Below are 6000 nucleotides of genomic sequence, written 5' to 3'. Positions count from 1 at the left end.
GAAATGATTTTCAGAAAGACTAGACCCTCATGAACTGGGTTTAAAAAAACCAGTATTTTAGATAATAAATGGGCAGAAAACTTTTGTGTAATACAAGGAGGCAGATCCCAAAGCTCGTTCATTACTTGGGAGAAAACTTTTATTTCAGTAGCTGCCAGCTTTCATAAACCCACATGGCAACATACTGTTCTAAAGATTTTTTTATGAAACTATAGTACCAGCTCTGAAAAAAAAAGATGATTATGTATATGTTCAGACGCTATAGCAACAAGCACCTCAAATTGGATAGAACAGCTCTACTACCAAGTTAGCACAAATGAAATAAAACATCTGCCTATTCTGAGTGCTTAGTAGCTATTGTTACTGCTGAATCAAGCCATGTCTCTAATATATTCATTCACACACCACTATAGGAGTGGAAATTATTTTATCCCCTTTTTACTTTATATGAGGCATACAAAAGTTAAGTAAGCTGCCAAAGGTCACAGAGGAAGTATCTTTCACTCTCTCCTCCCTGTATCTTACAACACCTGAAATGAAACTCTGCTGATTTATACTGGAGACAGCAGCATCCCCAATTCTCCTCCTACTCTCTGCCAGTGGGACCATTAGTTGTTTGGGGGGATTGAAACTTAGCTCAAAACCTGGCTTAGTTCAAGGACATGTGTTATGGTGTTATCTGGCTGTATTATTATTATTAGCCAGGTGTTATCTGGCTGTAGTCTCTGAGTCAAGATATATGAGCTAATCATGCCTTTTGCCCTTGCGCTCTGAAACTATGAGCTCAAGATGCTAACAGTCTGGAAGCATCACATCCTAACTGCCTAGTCCTGGTCTTTGTTGACAACTGAAAACAATAGAGATTAAAAACATACATGTACAGAAAAACAATACTTTCACTACTACATGCAAGGCTTAAATGAGACACGTTTGCCTTTGCCTCCCTCCACAAATTATCTTGGTTGCACATCTCTTTTTTACTTTTATGAACAGTCTTCTGAGATGAGTGACAACAGAGGTGACTGACAACTGAGGTAACTGTCATATAACGCAAATCTTCCCACTGTTACCCATTCCAAGACGTGCAGCTGAATAAAATTCCGCTCAGTCAGACATAAAATCAAATTAGAGAGTTCACTCTGAAGAGAAAGATGTAGATTTGAAACAAATAAAGGAGTGCATAACTCACTTTTAATGGGATAAGTTCCTAAAGCGACACCAATCACAATCTCAACAACATACTGCATTACGTTGTGAGTTTACCACATCACTGCGCAGCAGAGCAGTAGAGCAGTAGCACTTCAGTCACATGAGGATTTGCCCCACGTTGAAAGTGAGCAAGTATTTTTTTCAGTAAAGATTTGTTCAGCAGAGCACTTCTGTTTATTACTAATTATAACTTATGGCCATACAACACATTTTGTTCACACCTCATTGTAGAGAGTACAGTCACAGCACAAAGTCCCAGTCACGTCAGACATCCACACCATGTAGCTGGGTACCTGCGAGCTCTTTGTCAATAAAATTCGGCACTGGGCGAGGTGGCAATTGAACTACAACTATCACTAGATCAGTATCTGCTGTTAGGTGTTATCTGGATGCCCGTGAGGAGTATGAAACAGGGCAGAGCTCTGGTGATTGCATTCTTCCATTTTTTCTGCCCTGGATGAAAGGAGCTGTTACCTCCTCCTATGCTGGTATAAATTAATGGACTTTGTATAATTAACATAAGAGCCAAGCCAGACTGCAGTCATCCCCACACGCAGATCTATCTCGATGATTTAACGTGAAAAACTGGGTATAAACATTGTCCCAATGTCAGCCCTAAAATGGAACAGGAGATGATTCGGAACCAAACCGAATGGACAGATTGATGGATTCGCTTCCTCTCCAACTGCACGCACCCACGCATACACACCCCACACACAGACACACAGAGGCCTTGTCAGTAAGATTCTTTACCTCAGCTATGCCTGAGTGACATTATTTCTCCCCAGGTGTATTTTATTTGTTTACAATTGCAATTGTACTTGTTCGTGTTGCACTGTTGGTTCATCCAACTGACTACAACAGGTGGGTTGTAGCTTCTTTGGTGCCCCGATTTGCTTGTTTCACATATTCAGTGTTGGCCTTACAAGACCGGATTTATTTCCCCCTTTTTCACAACACACATGCATTCACAAAGACCTTCACCCATCACTGGTTAACACACTATGTATTTTTCCGCTAAAGCCCTGCAGTATTACTCAATGGTTTAGAAAAGATCCAAAACATGCTGTATCTTTTAACTGCACAGCTTCAGAAGGAAGGTAATGACTCAAACATGGAAGTTGACTAACCCTGCAGTAACATTTCCTATGTTTGGCAAAAGTGCCATTGGATTTTTATTGACCCTAGAGGATTCAAGAACTTGGGTTTCGATCTGGTTTTTAAGACAGCATTTTTCATCAGCACAGCAGCTCACAACTGTGAGAATGCCCGAGTTAAAGGAGAAAGTATGAGTGCCTGCTTTGCAGGCACTCTTCAAAGTCTCCGGATGCTCTCACTTACTTGGTGTATGAGAGCTAATAGGTTATAACCCAAGACACTGTGGCTACAGGACACAGATAAATCAGAAACAAGAAAAAAGTTCAATAATTTCTGTAACATGGGACATCTTTTTCCAACTTTATTAAAGTGTTCAACTCTGAAAAGTCATTCTAAAAAACCAACATTCATCATGTTGCATATTCAATACCTCTCAGTAAATGTCTGATACAAAAAATGTGCCCTGCTGACTTGTTAAGAGGTATTTTTGCATGGGATTTTAAAGTCAAGCTGAGTTCTTTCTGTACTGTCAGCAATCAAAATTTTCTGCCTGAAACACAGAGAATCATTCTTTTAATCATATAGCATGGATTGTAGCACACTTTTACAGCTGCATCATTTTCAAAGAACTAACAGGTGAGAAACGGTGAAAAAGCTAAGAAAGAATGTGATCAAATACACGACAGGAGCACGTAAAGTAGGCAGATGCTTTCCTGCGTTAATCTATATACTGTGATCCTTACTTAGCAAAAATTTCTGTTTATACAGCCGGCTCATCCTGAAACATTGTTCCCTGCATAAACCAGCTTTTATTTAAAAGATCATTTACCAGAAAAAAGAAAAAAAAAAAAGTAACAGTCAGAAGACAGAACTACATTGCATACAATACAAATGGGATTATTTTTTCCATATACGAACATGATGGCTCTGCATGAGGATGTAGCAAGCTGAATACCCTAAATATCAAACTGATGCTGGGCTCAACTGTTTTCAGACATGGGTAATTTCTAAGCTCCAAAGATGTTCTTAATACTCAAGTGTTCAATCCACATAGTTTTTTGCACTCCGCTTCATTACTGAACTTTGATGTGAGGGAACTTAAGTTACATAATACGCACGCACAGAAATCACAGACACAGACACTCGCAAGCTTCAGTTTCCACAAGCATCCTATTTGCCAGTATGATGGGTACACACTCACAGAAACGGTTACAGGGCAAGACATGGATAAAGACAACTGGGAGTGAGGAGGTGTGACTTGCGCAAGCAGACACAGCACGGGGAGAGCAGGAGTTCTCTGAACTAATACGTTTGTGCCCCTCAGTTCCTGCAGTCTCTGACTCTGAATAAGGGGATGTCATGCCAACTTGGCACAGGCCAAGTTGTCAGCAATTCCCCCACCCCTGCAAATGAGCAGGGACTGAACTGAGCTGACTTCCATTCAGGAGAGACCCACGAAAAAAAATGATGAATGCCTTAAAGCATGAGGGGATTTATCAGGATTTAAAAAAAAGGAAAAAAGGGAGGGAAAGGGAGGGAAAGGGAAGGAAAGGGCAGTCTCTGACTCTGAATAAGGGGATGTCATGCCAACTTGGCACAGGCCAAGTTGTCAGCAATTCCCCCACCCCTGCAAATGAGCAGGGACTGAACTGAGCTGACTTCCATTCAGGAGAGACCCACGAAAAAAAATGATGAATGCCTTAAAGCATGAGGGGATTTATCAGGATTTAAAAAAAAGGAAAAAAGGGAGGGAAAGGGAGGGAAAGGGAGGGAAAAGGAATGATCAGACCTTATGGGGGAGCAGAGCAGTGCCTTATACACTGGCTGTTACATTGACCAGACAGCAAACTCACTAGGTAAGAAGAATTACATTGAGAGGAAAAAATTAAAAATTCCAGAAATAGGAGCTAAATTGCTGCTGTTTCCCATAACTATACATTTCAGTCAGGATCAAACCTACACTCTCTATTAGACAAGGTCACACTGCGCAGAAGGGGGTCTGGTGAAGCAACCCTCATGGTGCATACAGCTCAGCTCCTTCCAGAAGGTTAATATTACTGCTCTCCATTAATTTCCTTTTGCTGGAGGTGTTCCTCAGTGTCCTGGTGTCAGCTGGGAAAGAGCTGATTTTCCTTCTTAGCAGCTGAAATAGTGCTAAGTTTTGGATTCAGTATGGGAATTGGTGTGAGAAGAATGTTGATAATATACTGATGCACTGATAGTAGTGCTAGGAAATCAAGGACTTTTCAACTTCCCACGTTTTGCTAGGGTGCAGGTGTACAAGAAGCTGGGAGGGAGCACAGAAAGGACAGTTGACCCAAACTAGCCAAAGGGATATTCCATTCCATAGAACATCAAGCTCAGTATATAAACTGGGGGAAGGTGGCTGAGAGGGGATGGATTTCTGCTCAGGCATTGGTCAGCAGGTGGTGAGCAACTGCATTGTGCATCACTTGTCTTTTCTGGGGTTTTATTTATATCTTTTTTTCATTACATTCCTTTTCATTACAGTAATTACTATGGTTATTGTTATATGAAGGAGCCCTATTTCAGTCACGTGGAGGACTCAAAAGTACTGTGGCAAAACAGAAAAGATCCCAATGGTAAAGCCCTGAAGAGATGGTGGAGCATGGTATTGCTGACCTTTTCTTTACCATCAGTCTCTCTTCATTTCAGCGTTGTTGCGCAGGAAATTGGTGCCCGAATTAAGAACACAAAGGATCTAATTAACAATTCTAGATATAATAATTAAATTTTACCTAGCCAAGCTCTGACTTAAATCTAGGAAAATAATAAAAACCTTAGAGTTGCATAGAAGAACTGCTGCATAGACAGAAAGACTATGCCAATAGCTGGTATGGTAATGTAGGCTCAAACACCTATCATTTCAAAGATTTTGGGGGGTTGGCCGACACCTTTAAAGGTCCCTTCTAACTCAGAGCATTCTATGATTCTACGATTTTCTTGAGCAGGCAACTTAACACCTCTATATCTAAGTTCTTTGCTTCTAAGTAAGGAGAATAGACATATGGGAGCACACTAAGGATAAGGGAAGATATACAATAAAGACTACGTAAAAATCTAACAGAACTCGGTTTGTGCATGGGTAAAGCACAGTAAATTTAAAGCTGTTTTTGCTACATTTTGTTTAAGCTAGCAAACTGTTCCACTGACAGCATTTCAGTGCTATGCAATAAAGGTTACTTTTTTCCAAGCAAAGGCATAACACAACCATACATTACCTTCAAATAAAACTGCAGATCTTTTTTTTCCTGTGAAACAATAAAGAAAGAGAGACAAACCCTGCCTTTATAACATCTGCTGAGCTTCTTCTCAAGACAGAAGGAGATTCAGGCCACATTCTACTCTCCAAAGACTCTCCTCAAGACTACTAGGATATTTCAGACCAAGATGGTAAAATCACACCTAGAGCTGGTAAACTGTAGCTATCCCTACAGCCACCAGAGAGAAGAAGACAAAGTTCTCAGTTTTACAGCTATGGTTGAATCCCAAAGACAGTCTTTTTTTGGTATATTTGATAGCAATGTTTGTGCTATAAGAATGTAGTGTCTCATTGATTCTACACCATAAATCTCACTAGTACCAGTGGAGTTAAGGGACATCTGATACAGTTAAGAAAAGATAAGCTAGCAAAAAAATTATTTTTTGGCAAAGTTCAGCACAAAGACCTTG

General features: G+C 40.3%; 1 protein-coding gene across 1 annotated transcript in view; it reads right to left on the bottom strand.

Moving 5' to 3' along the window:
• Nucleotides 1-6000, bottom strand: part of CFAP58 (cilia and flagella associated protein 58) — a 59739-nt gene that overhangs the window by 19836 nt on the left and 33903 nt on the right. The gene's annotated exons all lie outside the window — the stretch shown is intronic.

Source organism: Buceros rhinoceros, unplaced genomic scaffold, assembly GCF_000710305.1.
Source record: "Buceros rhinoceros silvestris isolate BGI_N320 unplaced genomic scaffold, ASM71030v1 scaffold7525, whole genome shotgun sequence".
In the NCBI taxonomy this organism is placed as follows: Eukaryota; Metazoa; Chordata; class Aves; order Bucerotiformes; family Bucerotidae; genus Buceros; species Buceros rhinoceros.
The sequence above is the reverse complement of the archived record's forward strand: the minus strand, read 5'-3'. Positions and strand labels throughout refer to the sequence as shown.